At 41.9% G+C, this 17,602-nt stretch overlaps 1 non-coding gene across 1 annotated transcript; it reads right to left on the reverse strand.

Moving 5' to 3' along the window:
• Positions 1–1,504: 1,504 nt before the first annotated feature.
• On the reverse strand, positions 1,505–1,647 carry LOC127207644 (small nucleolar RNA SNORA48). The gene has a single exon (XR_007832945.1). It is a non-coding gene; the product is annotated as a small nucleolar RNA SNORA48 (small nucleolar RNA).
• Between the last annotated feature and the right edge of the window lie 15,955 nt (positions 1,648–17,602).

The following is a 17,602-nucleotide window of genomic DNA, read 5'->3' on the forward strand; positions in this document are numbered from 1 at the left end:
TGGTGCTGCACGCCTTTAATCCCAGCAATGGGAGAGGCAGAGGCAGGCGGATCTCTGTGAGTTCGAGGCCAACCTGGTCTACAAAGAGAGTCCAGGGCAGCCAGGGCAACATAGAAATACCCTGAGGGGAGGGACAAAAAAAACAAAAAAAACAAAAAAACAAAAAAAACTCTGGCTTATGTGACACCATCAATATTAGATCCTCACGAGACTACTCCTAGTTACCCTACTGTTGCCCAGTCCCATGAAGATCCTGTAGCTTTGGATCAGCAGGATTGGCTCCTTCACACATCCCAACCAGTCACAGATGATATAGATTTGGGGGTGAGCCAACTCAGGATTTGGGCTTGAGTAGTAGCTGAGCTGGTCACTGCACCAGCTCCCCCTTATCTGTACAACCAGGGTGAGTTCTCAGCACTGCTCCAGCTAGGCTACCCAATGCCACCATTGGCAGGAGGCAGGATCAGCTCTCCTGTTTTCATGCCCTCGGGCCAGTTCACCCACACCAATGCCTCCAGAGCCAGCTGTGCTGTCTATTCAAGCTGCGGGGGGGGGGGGGGGGGGACCCACTCTCCCAAGTGCTGCAGCCTGCGAGGGGCTAGACCAGATCACTTGTTCTCACACCCTTGGGGCTGGCTTACCTGCACCCCACCAAGAGGGTCAGCTCTGCTGTGCTGTTCATGTGAGGTGAAGGGCCAGCTCTCCCAAATACTACAGCTGGGTGAGGGGCAGGGATAGCTCTCCCAAGCTCATGACCATATGGATAGCTTTCCCAATTGTTGGAGCTGGTAAGGGGTGGAGGGGAGGTAGGCATAATAACTGTTCCCATGTCACCCCAAGACAGATAAGTGGTGGGGTCAGCTCTCCCACTCTCACTCCCTTGGGGCCAGCTAATCCACACCCCTGCCACCAGGCTAACTCCACTGTGCTGCCAGGGCCAGGCACAGGGCCTGCTCTCCTGAGTGCTGCTGATGGTGAGAGGTGGGGCCACCTCTCCAGATCACTGCAGCCAGTGATGGGCGGGGCCAGTTCTGCACAACCCCTAGATACCTACGTGATCCCCTGGCTGCCCCAACCAGGTTCTGTAGTGGAAATATGAGCTATGGACACTGACATCGACCACTGCTGGTGCATAGCTACAAACCCAGACTGACCCTCAGTAGCAGCTTGGGCTGGGCTGGCCACTCATAGCAGGCTATTCTTCTCCAGCCTTGAGTCTCCAGTTCCACCTCTCTCCCTAATGCTCAAACTGCTCCACTTCTTTTTCTCTCCCATCTGCCCACCGCATGCATACTTACACATTGTGGTGGCTCCCACTGCAGGCTGGCCACATGGCTGGCAGGCCCAGGGTGACAATCTCCATCATCACCGTGTGGTATGGCAGCACTCAGGTGTGCGTGGCCCGCCTGTGCCATGGGGTGAAGGGAAGTCAGCAAGTCTTGTCTGTCTCCCTCCTCCCATGCTGTGCTGCCTAGATTTGATTTAATTTGATTTTTTTTTTTTTTTATGAGTCCTAGGTATGAGACAGCTTTGGCCACCAAGCCAGGCGTCAAGCTAGGATGAACAAAGGACTGCCATTTGCTCTGTCCCTGACTGATGTGATAGCACACCATCAACAAGGTATCTCTTTTCCCATTGACTGGGTTTCTTGTTTGTTTGTTTGTGGTGATTTTTTTCTTTTGTGGTAGAGGAGCACAAAGAAATAGGATGACTATGAAGGGAAAATGAGTGAGATTGGGGTGCATGATGTGAAATTGACAAAGAATCAATAAAATGTTAACACATATGCAATAAAAACTATATATGTGGGAGGCGGTGGCTCATGTCTTTAATCCCAACACTTGGGAGGCAGAGGTAAGTGGATTTCTGTGAGTTCCAGTACAGCCAAGGCTGCACAGAGAAATCTTGTCTCAGAAAAAACAAAAACAATATGTGCCCTGGGGAGCCTGCAAACAAATGCATTTCTGACAGATCAAGGGTTGTACGGCTCCTGGGTGGTGGTGGGACATGCCTTTAATCCCAGGAGGCAGAGGCAGGTGAATCTCTGAGTTCAAGTCCAGCCTGGTCGACAGAGTGAATTCCAGGATAGCCAAGGCTATACAGAGAAACCCGGTCTCAAAAACAAAACAAAACAAAACAAAAACAAGAAGACTTTTTTAAAAATGTGAAATGGCCATTGTACTGATTTGTTTTCTGTCAACTTGACACAAGCAAAGCTCGTGTGGGATGAGGGAACCTTAACAGGAAATACCTCTATCAGACTGGTTGATGACTGGCATGAGAGAATCCAGCCCACCATTGGCAGCCCACTCCTGGAGCAGTGGTCCTGGGTTAAATAAGAAAGCAGGCTGAGCAAGCCATGAAAAACAAGCCAGTAAGCAGCGTTCTTTCATGGTCTTTGTTTCAGTTTCTGGCACCAGGTTCCAGCCTTGACTTCTTAATGGCTGACCCCTGCTTCTCTGCACACAGAAGCCCGGAGTGCTCTCTCCCTCCTCGCCTGAAAGCTTGCTGCTCTCATTAGCAATCTGGCTCCATCAGGCCCGCTCGTGAACATGAAGGAAACAGAAGCTTTTCACTTCCTTTGCCTTAAGCTATTGCTTCCTTTCTTGGCTTTCAGGTTGATAATTGAATCTTATACAGGAAAAATGTGTTTCTTCACATTAACCACATTTGGGCTATATTTAGAACAGCGCGCCTCTCCTGTTCTCCATTACCGATAACATCTTACAGGCTGTGGATATTTTTAAGAGGATTAGTGAACTGCGTGTGGTGGTGCACGCCTATAATCACAGCCCTCGGAAGGTCGCAGCAGGAAGATTACAAGTTCAAGACCAGCATTGGCTACCACAGAAAATTTTAGGTCATTCTGAGATAAATATGACCCTGTTTCAAGAAAGGAAAAAAAAGTATTGCAATTTAAAAAGTCACCAAAGAAATTTAAACAACAGCAAAATGATGGTGTGTATGTGTGTGCATTGGTACACAAACACACACACACACACACACACACGAGACTGAACTCAGTGCCTTCCTTTATATAAAGCACGCACTTTATCACTGAGCCACACACTCAGTCCAAGGCAACTGTTTTTGCTCACCAGATTAGAAAATTATTTTTAATCGATAATGAATAATTTTTCCCTTAATACAGCTGTAGTTTCATCCAATACAGAGAAACGCAAGTAGTAAGAAACCAGACACATGCGTTCATATTTTCATCAAGTATTTATTAAAGTACTACTAGGTATCAGGCACTGGATAGATGAAAGGGACACAGTGATGATCAAAAACAGAGCCCATGCTCTTGTACTGATTGCAGTCTAAGGAGGTCTTTGGCTATTGAGTAATCACACTAATTAATCTAAATTAGTCATTCTGTAAGAGACCACTAGGTGTCCCCACTATCCATTCAGAACTCCAAGTCCATGCCTGTGCCCAAATAAGGACATTTTTTTCAGTCTCCTCTACAGCTAAATGTACTCACACAACCAACGCTTTGTTAAGGAAGAAGTGAGCAAAAGTATTAGTGCAAGCCTTCTCAGGCCATGCTCTTACAAGAAATAGGCACTGAGTGTGGTGGCAGACGCCTTTAATCCCAGCACTTGGGGAGACAGAGGCAGGCGGATCTCTGTGAGTTCAAGGCCAGCCTGGTCTACAAAGCAAGTACAGGACAGGCAAGGCTACACAGAGAGACGCTGTCTCAAAAATAAAAAAGGAAAGAAGAATGGATAGATGGATGAATGGATGGAAGAAGAAATAAGAGAGAGAGAGAAAGAAAGAAAGATGGATGCGATATAGAGTCCTCCCAGAATGTACTGGTGGGATCCACAGGGATGACTGTGCCCAAAAGTAAATTCAGACAAACCTTGGACTGCTTAATTAAAACCCAGGGGGGAAATCCATCTTATTAAAGTACCTATCAGTTTCTGTTTCTGGAGCAAATCTAACAACAAAGATGGGAGTTCTGGGGACCAGGGGTGCTGCCCTGTCCATAGAGTACTTGTGTAGCAGACACAGTACCCTGTGTTTGATCCTTTAGGACCACGTGGTAGCACATGCCTGTAATCCCAGCACTTAGGAGGTTGAGGCAGAAAGGTCAGAAGATCGAGTTCATTCATCCTCAGGTATGCAGTGAGTTTAAGGCCATTCTGGGATGCATAAGATGCTTTCTCAAAACAAAGAGAAAACAGTTCTGGAGAAAAAAAAAAAAAAAAAAAAAAGGCCTGCAAGGGACCATGTTGTTTTTTAAGGAAATGGACATTGGATGCACCATCGGGAAGCTGTCAAAGGATTTTAAGCAGAGTAATGAGCAGGTACAGAGGTTGAAAGCAGTCTTCTAAAATCCACCATAAAAGTTGAGCATGATATGTATGGATATTGCTGGGCAGTGGTGGCTCACACTTTTAATGGCATTTGTAAAACTGCTTTTTATCTGTCTGTTGGGATGAGTTGGGGCTAATGATTTAATCCCTTGTAAAACTCTGCATGTGTGTTTCTGTATCACATGTGTGCCTAGTACCCATGGAGGCCAGAAGAGAGCAGCAGATCTCTTGAAACTGGAGTTAGAAATACTTGAAAACTATGCAGGTGGTGGGACTCGAATTTGGATCCTCTGAAAGAGCAGTTAGTGCTCTTAACTTCTGAGTCATCTCTCCAGTCCCCAGTCCTCCCCTTCCCCTTGTTTGAGTCAGGGTCTCTCTATGTAGTCCTGCACACACCGACCTTGTATATGCAGAAATTCAGCTGCCTTTGTGCTGCGATTGAAGGTGTGCACTGTTATGCCTGGCCCCATGTTACTATATTTTAAATGGCTGTGTAATCTCCACATACTATACTATGCTCTTCGTTACTCTAGTTTAAATTGTGTGCGTAATCTCTCTGTGCTCTCTGCACCAAGCACAGTGAGTGGCATGGACTAGAACTCAGAACACACGCATTGAATGACTAGAGAGGCCATTACATGCCAGCTATAAAGCGAAGATCATCTCTCAGTGCTCCGCTCATCCAGGCATAAGTTTTGTTAGCAGAGTCCTAAGGCAAAGGCTTACTTCTGGGAGACCTGGTGGACCAGCCTCAGCCCCTTGCCCAGCCAATCCAGCAGGAGACTCATAGCAATGAAGCATAAAAGGGATTTCTTTATAGTGTAGCCGGACTGGGTTAACACCCTAGTGCTGACTTTGGGGTATCAACAATAGTTTGAGGGTGATATAGGAAAAGAAAAATAGCAAGATTCAAGCAGGTACAGGGCATGAGGAAAAGGGTAACTCTGAAAAGAATGAATCTGAGAGAATAAACATAGAGTTAGTTCAGTCAAGGAACGCATCTTCCTTCAGGTCTCTGACAGTGACTGACAGGGAAGCGGTGCTTCACAGCTTAGTGAGAGCTGGATAATGTTAGTCAAAAATTAGAAATAAGCCCACTCTCTCACTCTCCACTCTGAGGGAAATTTTTATTCACAGAGAATTAGGGATTAGGAGAAATGTGAAAGGAACCCCTCAGTTTGACAACCAACTGACAAGGCTGCTGAGACACACGAGGCAGGAGCCATTTTTCTTTGCATTGGAAGTAAGTTAATGTGGTTAACCATGAATTTTTAAATAAGGCAATAGGCTCAGAAGGAAAAGATGCTAATCTTAGAAGTTTTTAAGAAGAATTCAGGGGCTGGAGAGATGGCTCAGAGGTTAAGAGCACTGGCTGTTCTTCCAAAGGTCCTGAGTTCAATTCCCAGCTAACACAAGGTGGCTCACAACCATCTATAATGAGATCTGGTGCCCTCTTCTGGTGTGCATGTGTGCGTGCAGACAGAATATAATTAAAAATGAAAAAAAAATAAATAAAAAGAAGAAGAATTCAGACACAGATGAGTAACACCTGTAATGCCAGCAGTTGTGAGACAGAGCAGAAAGATCAAAATCTGGGACCATGGTCAGGGAGAAACAGCTCAGCAGTTATGAGCACGTGACGCTTTTGCAGAGGACCCAGGTTCGGTTCCCAGCATTCATGTGATGCCTCACAACTGTCTATAACTCCTCTCCAGGGGATCCAGTCACCTCTGCAGGCACCAGACACACATGTGGTGTTCATATATACATGCAGGCAAAACACTAGACATATAAAATAAAAATACATAAATCTTTAAAAGTTCAAGACCAGATGAAGCTGCATAGTGAGATCTGGTCGCCAAATAAATAAAAAGGCAAAAGTGAGGGACAAGAAAATTATAAAACGGGGCTGGAGAGATGGCTCAGTGGTTAAGAGCACTGTCTGCTCTTCCAAAGGACCTGGGTTCAATTGCCAGCACCTACATGGCAGTCTGTAGTTCCAGTTCCAGGGGTTTTTGGCGCCTTCATAGCAATGCACATAGAATATAATTAAATAAATTATTTTTAAGAAAGAAAAGAAATTTATAAAACAATACAAGCCGCTTACCTTAGCTTCTCACTGTCCTTAGCTAAGCTGAGCATTTGCTTTGCGCTCTCCCAGACACACACAGCCATCTTGTTTACTAACTGGTGTTTGGTTTTCTCATATTTATTCACATAGTTTGTCTTTTAAACTTTAGAATGCTAAAGTGTAGTTTTTAAGGCAAGCAAGGTGGCTCACGTCTTTAATCCCAGCACTCAGGAGGCAGAGGCAGGTGGACCTCTGTGAGTTCGAGGCCAGCCTGATCTACAGAGCAAGCTCCAGGACAGCCAAGGCTACACAGAGAAACCCTGTCTTGAAAAAAAGGGGGTAATTTTTAACTTTATGTAACTATGTTCCTCTGACTTGGAATTAAGCTACTTTATCTTCCCTATTAAATTTTGCTGAAAAACAGTTTAAGAAGCTGCACGTGTAAAGTACATAGCCTGAAACTGAGTAGCCAAGATGGGCCAAGAGTTCGAAATCCCTCTCCTTAACCTCTGGAACGCTGAAAGTTGGCTTGTATTCAAGGAAGATGTCAAAAGAGGGGAAAGAAAAAGCTGCACTTTTTGAGTTGGGACTCAGAATAATGAACAGACTTAGGAGTGAAAATCCATAAGTAAAAATATAGAGGGGCTTCTGAGGTGTATAGGAACATTGTCTCATTAAAGAAATGTAACTGAGTCGGGTGTGGTGGCTCACACCTTTAATCCCAGCACTCGGGAGGCAGAGGCAGGCAGATCTCTGTGAGTTTGAGGCCAGCCTGGTCTACAAAGCAAGTCCAGAACAGCCAAGGCTACACAGAGAAACCTGTCTCAAAAAAAGAAAAGAAAAGAAAAGAAAGAAAGGAATGTAACTGGCTCAGCTATCTGTGCTGTTTCCTTGGTTTGCCTGTCTTTGTGCCAGGACCACATTTCTTTGGTCATTCCTATGACTTGAATGTAAAATGTCCCCCATAGGCTCACACATTTGACACCATGTGCTTGATCACTTGACCTTAAATGATGGCATCATATTAGAAAATGTTGGAGCCTTTAAGAAGTGGGACCTTTGGCATACGCCTTTAATCTCAGCACTTGGGAGGCAGAGGCAGGTGGAATTCTGTGAGTTCAAGGCCAGCCTGGTCTACAAAGCGAGTCTAGGACAGCCAAGGCTACACAGGGAAACCTTGTCTCGAAGAAACAAAAACAAAAACAAAAAAAGAAGTGGGGCCTTGCTGAAGTATATAGATCACTAGAAACATGAGGTTTAATCATGTGTGTGTATGTGTGTGTGTGTGAGAGAGAGAGAGAGAGAGAGAGAGAGAGAGAGAGAGAGAGAGAGAGAGAGAGAGCTGAAAGCAGAGAGAGACAGACACAGAGAGAGTTAATCTTGATTGTCAGTAAAATTTAGAATCACCATAAAAAATTCATAGTATATCTATGAGGATTTTTCTAGTGTAACTGATGTGTTGAGATCCACCTGTTACAATACGAGATCTGCTACACAAACCACTCACCCACCAATGTCAGTAAGATATTGATGGTTTCTGTGAACTCCACATCCCAAGTCTGACCATAAGTCCGTGACAGTGGATTCTGGAGCCGAAAAATGACCCCAGTCTGCTTCTAAGTCAGGCTTTTTATAAGAAAATCCATAACCAGATAACAACCAGGTAACCAGGTGGGAAGTGAGGGGGACGGCAGCATCACATTATTTTGATTAGCTAAACACAGGAAGAACTGATTTTGTACCAAGCACAATGTATCTACATAAATAGACAAAACGTTTTAAGCTGATTGGCTAGGATATTGGCTTAAGGACCTCTCACTTCCGCACTGTCCTGGGAGAAAGGAACATAGCAGGGTATTGTGGTTTTGTTTAAGTAGAACATAAATCATTAATTCCAGCAGACCATTCACCAAGTATTGAATTGTAAGTAAGAGGCTATTCAAGCTCCCAGGGAGGCAGAGGCTGAGAACATGAACTTAGTTTTACCTTATGATCAAAATGGAAACTTAAAAAACAAAATGGTTTCTGTTGTGTAAAAGCTGAAAGCAGGTCTTAAAAGAAGAGCTATGGTTTGAAGCAGGTTATAGCATACCCTAAATGTGGGCCACATCATATATGAACTGGAGTTCTGGACTGAATAAACAGATCTGAGCAGCACCGTTCCTCTCCCTTGCTTCCTAACTTTGAATATAAAGTGCCCAGCTACCTTCAAGTTCGTGCTGCCATACCATTCCCAACACTGGAAGTCGGTACCCTCAAACTATGGGACAAAATGAACTATTTTTTAATTAATATTTATTTTTGCATATACATTTATATTGTTATAAATATATAAAATAAACTACATAGAGGAAGAAGAACCGCAAAACAATCAGGAATTATATTAGTGTTCTGGTTATTTGTATTTGGCAACCTTGAAGAAAACATTTTTCTATCTTGGAAATCAATATCTATCATATTTCATCTCTATCAACTTAAAACATCTATCTAGACCTAGAAACATCTTAAGCCCTAAGCAACTAAGCCCAATTGTGAAACTAACCTATTTGGTTTTCAGCCCCACCAGAGACTTGAGAAGGAATAAAATTAATTACCTGAGTAAACAGGAAGTGCAGGCAGGTTAGCAGCTTCCAAATTGAAAAATATGACAGAGAAAGTTTACTGCCTGAGCATTCACACATAATTCTCTTCAGCCTTCTGGCCCAGTATATCCGACATACATAATTGTGAGGCAGGAACTATTGAGGATTTGCTTACCCTGTCTTGGCAGAGTTTGGCCTACATCGACTCTGCCTGCATCCAAGCTTGCCTGTTTTTAGGCAGAGTTCCGTCTGTAGCCGAAATGAGGACCTTTTCCCCATTGTTTGCCACATTTGAAGCCATCTCCATTAGGAGGTTCTTTGATGTTCATCATCTTTTTTGAGGTAGGCTGGGTGTTGCCAGGAGTTAACCTGTCTTATTGTCAAAGAATCCTTAAAACAATAAAAACATCTTTAAATGCCATATTCTGTAGGACTCTGAGGTTTTTGAAGACCTTATCTAATTATTTTAACTGTCTATAGAATCATATCTATCTGTTACACCTAGAATGTATATTCTTGTGATATAAATAGACTAGTAATTGACATGACCATGATTTGATCAATTGACAATTAACTTGTATAACTTACTTATCCTAAACAGCTTGCAATAGCACTTTCAAGATATTGTGTTTTACTTGAGTGGTATGGGTACAATACCTCATATTAGGGTAGAAATATATATAATGTGTGCAAAGAATAATCTCACATTTGAATTCTATACCAATTATCAAAATTAAACTTATTTGCATCAATATACAAATTTCTATACCAATGAATTAAAAATAACCTTGTGAGCACAGTTAAGGCCTTAAGTTGAAAGTCAACTCAATAATCTACTTTTTGTCCTATCATTGCTATATATTTCTATATTCCCCCTTCTTTCTTCTCAGTCCCTACCTCCAAACCTAAGAAAGATAAAGGAAAATAGAGACATCCCTGAGTACAGCCTCTTTTTCTCTCTGGATAAAACCAATAGTAACTTATAGCCAATTCTTAATGAAAATAAACATCTATAGCCCAAGAAAGCAACCAAAAACCTACCCAACCTCACTTAAGGGAAATGGGGTGTCGTTCTCTTAGGGTTTCCTCCAGCTGATTGGGGACTAATAATACCTAGTAGGGGCCCAAATAAAATTGGGGAAATGGTGAAACAAGCCAGGAATAGCATTTGTGGTTCAGTTTCTAAATGTTGAGAAATTCCAGGCTTAATAAGAGTCCTGTGTGGGACAGTCCTGAAATGCTGGACCAATTAGGAATGGAAGCTTTCTTCAAAGCTGTCTTGGGAGCGGTCCTGTTCTGATGGAGAATAGCAACTTGGGGCACTGGGGCTGGAACATGAAGGATGCAGGATGTCAGCATCCAGTATGCTGAAAGGAATAAATCGTGTTAGGTCTGATCCAGCTTCAAAGTCTGGTTCTTCTGTTCTGAAAACATATAATTTCTCACACACATTATACAGTCCTAAATTATAAGCGTATGAGGTGTGCAGGGTACACAGAACAATTAAGGCTGGTTCTCTGCTCTTTGTATGAGCAGAATAAAGACATCTGTAAATCTTCATTCATGCCATACAAAGAATGGCATCTAATCTTAAATCACAGGGATTCCATGGGATTAGGAATATAAATTACCTGCTTGTTCTGCAGTTTTAATTCTTTACATCCCGATTGTAGTCCCCTCCCTCATCATCTCTTGATCCCATTCTCCCTCCCTCCTCTCTCTCCTTCCCTCCCAAAGCCCTCAGAAAGGGGGGGGGGGCTCCCTTAATATCTGATCTCAGCTCATCAAGTCTCATCTGTACTACCCGAATCCTCTTCCTCTGTGACCTGGCCAGACCACCCAGCCAGGGGGAAGTGATCCACATTGGGAGACCAGAGGTCATGTCAGAAGTAGTCCCTACTCCCCATATTGTGGGACCCATGAGGAGACTGTGCTGCCTATGTACTGCCATTGAGCAGAGTGTCTAGGTCCTCACCATGCATGGTCCTTGGTTGATACATCATTCTCTGCCACAACCCCCTCCTCAGGCTGGACTTTTTAAATGTATATTTTATTTATTATAATTTATTTGCCTTACCTCCCAATTGTTATCCCCTCCCTCTTATCTTCCCATTGCCACCCTCCCTCCCTCTTCTGCTTATTGCCCTCCCTAGAACTCTGGGAACAGCCTATTACGTCTCATCAGGATAGTACACATCCCCTTCCACTGTTTGCCCACTAGTCAGTCTTGCCAAGGAGCAGTGACCAAATAGTGGGCACTGAGTGTATGTCAGAGTTTCATCAGCAGTCCCCCCCCCACTTCCCCTGATGCAGAGAATCAGCAGTTCATTGGCTACATCAGAAAAGCGGGTCTTGGTTCTCTGCATGCATTGTCCTTCAGTTTGTGCAGAACCTCGTTGTGCCCCGATCCACAAGCCTTGATGGTCTCCCTGTGGAGCTCTTGCTCCCTCCTTGGCCTTCCATGCCCCCACTCTTCCCTACAACTCTCAGCATTCTGCCCAGAGTCCAGCTTCTAGACCCATTATCTGTCCCCTTTGATCCCCTACTGGATGGAGTCTCTCAGAGAACATCTATGTTGGTTAACACCCACTTGTAAGTGAATATATACCATGTGAATCTTTCTGGGTCTGGGTTACCTCATTTAGGATGATCATTTCTAGTTCCGTCCATTTGCCTGCAAATTTCAAGATTTCCTTGTTTTTAACAGCTGAATAGTATTCCATTGTGTAAATGTACCACAGTTTCTATATCCATTCTTCAGTTGAAGGACATCTAGGTTGTTTCTAGATTCTGGCTATTATGAATGAGGCTGCTATGAACATAGTTGAGCAAATGTCCTTGTTGTATGGTGGAGCATCTTTTGGGTATATGCCCAAGAGTGGTATGGCTTGGTCCTGATGTGGCACTATTCCCAATTTTCTGAGAAAGCCTCAGATTGATTTCCAAAGTAGTTGTACAAGTTTGTACTCTCACCAACAATGGAGGAGTGTTCCTCTTTCTCCACATCCTTGCCAGCATGTTCTGTCTCTTGAGTTTTTGATCTTAGCCATTCTGATAAGTGTGATATGGAATCTCAGAGTCATTTGGATTTGCATATCCCTGATGACTATGGACATTAAGCATTTCTTTAAGTGTCTGTCAGCCATTCTATATTCCTCTGTTGAAAATTCTCTGTTTAGCTCTGTACCCCATTTTTAATAGGATTATTTGGTTTGGTGGTGTTTAATTTCTTGAGTTCTTTTTATATTTTAGATAGTAGCCCTTTGTCAGATGTAGGCTTGGTAAAGACCTTTTCCCAATCTGTAGGCTGTCACTTTGTTCTATTGACAGTGTCCTTTGCCTTACTGAAGCTTTTCTGTTTCACGAGGTCCCATTTATTAATTGTTGCTCTTTTGTTCAGGAAATTGTCTCCTGTGCCAATGAGTTCTAGGCTCTTTCCCACTTTTTCTTCTAACAGATTTAGTGAATCTGGTTTGATGTTGAGATCTTTAATCCACTTGGACTTTAGTTTTGTACAGTCTGATAATTATAGATCTATGTGCATTTTTTCACAAGTAGACCTCCAGCTAGACCAGCACCATTTATTGAAGATGCAGTCTTTTTTCCATTGTATTGTTTTGGCTTTTTTGTGAAAAACTCAAATAACCCATAAGTGTGTAGATTTATTTCTGGGTCTTCAATTCAATTCCATTGGTTAACTTGCCTATTTCTATGCCAGTACCATGACATTTTTATTACTATTGCTCTATAGTACAACTTGAGATCAGGGATGGAGATTCCTCTGGAAGATCTTTTATTGTACAGGATTGTTTTAGCCACTCTGGGTATTTTGTTTTTCCATATGAAGTAGAATTTATCTTTCCAGTTCTGAAAAATACTGTGTAGGTATTTTGATAGAGATTGCATTGAATCTGTAGATTGTTTTTGGTAAGATGGCCATTTTAACTATGTTGATTCTCCCAATCCATGAACATGGGAGATCTTTCCATTTTCTGAAATCTTCTTGAATTTCCTTCTGCAGAGACTTGAAGTTTTTTTTCATATAACTCTTTAACTTGTTTGGTTAGAGTTATAGCAAGATGCTTTATATTATTTGTGGCTACTGTGAAGGGTGTAGGTCCCTAATTTCTTTCTCAGCCCATTTGTCACTAGTATACAGGAGGGCTACTGACTTTTTCAAGTAAATTTTGTATCCCACCACTTTGCTGAAAGTGTTCAGCAGCTGTAGGAGTTCTTTGATAGAATTTTTGGGGTCACTGATGTATATTATCATATCATCTGTGAATAGTAAAACTTTAACTTCTTCCTTTCCTATTTGTATCCCCATGATCTCCTTTAGCTGTCCTATTGCTTTAGCTAGGACTTCAAGTATTATATTGAAGAGAAACAGAGAGGATGAACAGCCTTGTCATGTCCCTGATTTCAGTGGAATTGATTTAAGTTTCTCTCTATTTAGTTTGATTTTGGCTATAGGATTGCTATATATTGCCTTTACTATGTTCCTGTATATGCCTTGTATCCCCAATCTCCCTAAGACTTTTAACAGGAAAGGGTGTTTGGTTTTGTCAAATACTTTTCAGCATCTAAAGAGATTATTATATGGTTTTTCCCTTCGTTTTGTTTATATGGTTGATTATATTAGTGGATTTCCATAGATTGAACCACCCCTGCATGCCTGGGATGAAGCTTACTTGATCATGGTGGATGAGATTTTTTATGTGTTCTTGGATTCTGTTTGACAGTATTTTATCAAGTATTTTTGCATCTATGTTCATAAGGGATATTGGTCTGAAATTTTCTTTCTTTGGTGGGTCTCTGTGTGACTTAGGTATTAAGGTGACTGTGGCTTCATAGAATGAGTTTGGTAGAGTTCCTTCTGTTTCTATTTTGTGGAATAGTTTGAGGAGTATTGGTATTAGTTCTTCTTTGAATGTTTGGTAGAATTCTGGGCTGAATCCATCTGACCCTGGGCTTTTTTTGGTTTGGAGACTTTTGATGACTGCTTCTATTTCCTTAGGGGTTATAGGACTATTTAATTTGTTTGCTTGATCTTGATTCAACTTTGGTAAGTGGAATTTATCAAGAAATTGTGCATATCATTTAGATTTTCAAGTTTTGTGGCATAAAACCTTTTGAAGTAAAACCTAGTGATTCTTTGGATTTCCTCAGTATCTGTCATTATGTCTCCCTTTTCATTTCTGATTTTGTTAATTTGGATACTCTCCCTTTGCCTTTTAGCTTGGCTAAAGGTTTGTCTATCTTATTGATTTTCTCAAAGAACCAGCTCTTGGTTTAGTTGATTCTTTGAATTGTTTTCTATGTTTCTAATTTATTTTTTTTTATTTATTATGTATACAGTGTTCTGCCTGCATGTCCACCTGCACACTAGAAGAGGGCATCAGATCACATTATAGATGGTTGTAAGACACCATATGATTGCTGGGAATTGAATTCAGGGCCTCTGGAAGATCAGACAGTGCTCTTAACCTCTGAGCCATCTCTTCAGCCCAGCAACTGTTTCCACCCGGTTCCGAACCAGAGACCTCTTACGTGTCAGGCAAGTGTGATGACCACTACTACACTGTAGAAACACTCTAATTTATTGATTTTAGCCGTCAGTTTGATTATTTCCAGCAGTCTACTCATGTTGGATGTGTCTGATTCTTTTTTTCCTAGGGTTTTCGGGTATTCCATTAAGTTGCTTGTATGTGATGTCTCCGATTTCTTTATGAAGACACTTAGTGCTATGAACTTTCCTTTTAGCACTGTTTTCATTGTATCCCAAAGGTTTAGATATGTTGTGCTTTCATTTTCATTTAATTCTAGGAAGTCTTTACTGTCTTTTTTTTTTTTTTTTTTTTTTTTTTTTTTTTGAGGGGGTTGGTTTTTTTGGTTTTTTTGTTTTGTTTTGTTTTGTTTTTTGATTTTTCAAGACAGGGTTTCTCTGTGTAGCCTTGGCCATCCTGGCACTTTGTAGACCAGGCTGGCCTTGAACTCACAGCGATCTGCCTGCCTCTGCCTCCTGAGTGCTGGGATTAAAGGCGTGAGCCACTACACCCGGCTTTACTGTCTTTCTTTATCTCATCCCTGACCTAACTGTCATTGACTAAAACATTGTTCAGTTTCCATGTGTTTATAGGTTTTTTGTTAATTCTATTGTTGATAATGTTCAGCTTTAGACCACAGTGGTATGATAAAATACAGGGAATTATTTCAGTTTTTTGGTTTTTGTTGTTGTTGTTTTTTTAAATCTGTTGAGGCTTGCTTTGTGACCAAGGACATCGCTGATTTTGAAGAAGGTTTCATGTGGTGCGGAGAAGAAGGTATATGCTTTTGTGTTTAGGTGAAAAGTTCTGTGGATGTCTGTCAGGTCTATTTGAGCCATGACCTCCGTTAACTTGATTATTTCTCTATTTAGTTTTTGCCTTGAAGATCTGCCCATTGGTAAGAGTTGGGTATTAAGGTCTCTCATTATTATTGTGTTGGGATCGATGTGGAGTTTAAGCTTTAAAAGTGTTTCTTTTACAAATACAGGTGGCCTAGTATTTGGGGCATAGATATTCAGGATTATAATGTCCTCATGGTAGATTTTTCCTTTGATGAGGACAAAGCATCCTTCTCCATCTTTCTTGATCAAATTTAATTGAAAGTCTACTTTATCAGATATTAGAGTGACTACTCCTGCTTGCTTCCTGGGTCCATTTGCTTGGAAAATCTTTTTCCAGACCTTTAATCTCAGGTAATGTCTATCTTTGTTGCTGAGGTGTGTTTCTTGAATACAGAAGAAGGTTGGGTCTTGTTTCTGCATCCATTTCGTTAGTCTGTGTCTTTTTACTGGAAAGTTAAGGCCATTGATGCTGAAAGATATTAGTGACTAACGATTGTTGGATTCTTTTATTGTGGAGTTGGTGGTGATTGAGTGTGGCTGTGCCTGTTTTGGTTTTGCTGTTGTGATATTATCTATATATTGTGTTTTCCTGGGTGTAGTTGTGTTGGAGTTTTCCTTACACTATCTTCTGTAGAGCTGGGTTGGTATTTAGATATTGTTTAAAATTGGTTTTGTCATGAAATATCTTGCTTTCCTTTTCATCTACCCCTATAATCATGAGGTTGGGCCTTCTCATGGTATCTTTGGTTTCTTGGATGGTTTGCATCATGAATTTTTTCTGGTTTAATATTTTCTATGAGAGATGTATCAATTTCTTCTATTGTATCTTCAGCCCCTGAAATTCTCTCTTCCATCTGTTGAATTCTGTTAGTTATACGTATCTGTTTGGTTCCTGAATTTTTCTCTAATTGTTACATTTGGTGGGTTTTCTCAGTGTGTGTTTTTAAAAATTGTTTCTAATTGCGTTTTCAGGTCTTGAACAGCTTTATTCATTTCCTTCACCTGTTTGTGATTTCCTGTTTCTCCTCGATGGCCTCTATTAGTTTGTTTGTATTTTCCTGTAATTCTTGGAAGGATCTATTCATTTCCTCTTTATAATTCTCAAGTAACTGCATAAGCATAGCTTTAAGGTCATTTTCCTGAGATTCAGCTGCATGGGAGTATCTGTGGTTGTCTGGGCTTTCTGGTGGAGCCATGTTGTCCTGGTTTCTGTTGTTTGTCTTCTTACTCTCTTCTTTAGGCATCTGCTGAGGGGGGTTGGGATTTCCAATATGGCAGTTATGAGAGTGAGTACCTGTGGAAGGAAGCTGCTTCATTTACTGGATTGTCAGACACTGTCCTTCTGGAGCTAGATTCATCTAAGCTCTGCCTCCTAGGATCCAGGATTTAGTAGGGTCCCTCTGACTACTTGTTCCCCTCAGAGGAATCAGCCACATAATAGAACAGTGACTTGGAGGCCAAAATGCTGTATAGTTTCCACTGTGTTGATCCTTTGTTCCACAGGGGCTCCAGTACTCAGAAGAGTGCAGAGTGCTTGTTTTCTCCATCTATGGTGATTTATAATAGTCTGGATATAGTAGTTTGGGTTGACATATGTGGTCTCTTAATGTCTGGATGACCTTAGTCCAAGCCCTTCTGGCTTTCATTATCTCTGTTGAAAAGTCAGGAGTAATTCTGATGGGTCTGACTTTACATGTTACTTGGCCTTTTTCCCTTGGTGCTTTTAATACATTTTCTTTGTTCTGCAGATTTAGTGTTTTGATTATTATGGGTGCGAGGAAGTTCTTTTCCGGTCTAGCCTATTTGGCGTTCTGTAGGGCTCTTGTATGCTCCTTTCAGAGAGCAGGCCTCCCAGCAATATCAACCAAATATGGCATAACAAGATAGAATAAGACCAGGTACAAACCCTCATATCAGGGCTGAGTAAGGCAACCCAGTATGAGGAAAATAGTCCCAAGACAAGGTGACTCAGAGGCACCCCCACTCCCACTGTTAGGAGTCCCACAAAAGCACCAAGCTAACAACCATAACATATACGCAGATAACATAACACAGACCCATGCAATCTCTAGGATTGCCACTTCAGTCTCTGTGAGCCCCAGTGAGGCCTGATTAGTTGGTTCTGTGGGCTGAGTTCATCTGGTGTTCTCAACCACTCTGGTTTCTACAGTCCCTTTCCTGCCTCTTCTGCTGGATTCCCCAAGCTCTGAAGGGAAGGAGCCAATCAAGGTCTCCAATT

This window comes from Acomys russatus, chromosome 2, assembly GCF_903995435.1.
Source record: "Acomys russatus chromosome 2, mAcoRus1.1, whole genome shotgun sequence".
Taxonomy (NCBI): Eukaryota; Metazoa; Chordata; class Mammalia; order Rodentia; family Muridae; genus Acomys; species Acomys russatus.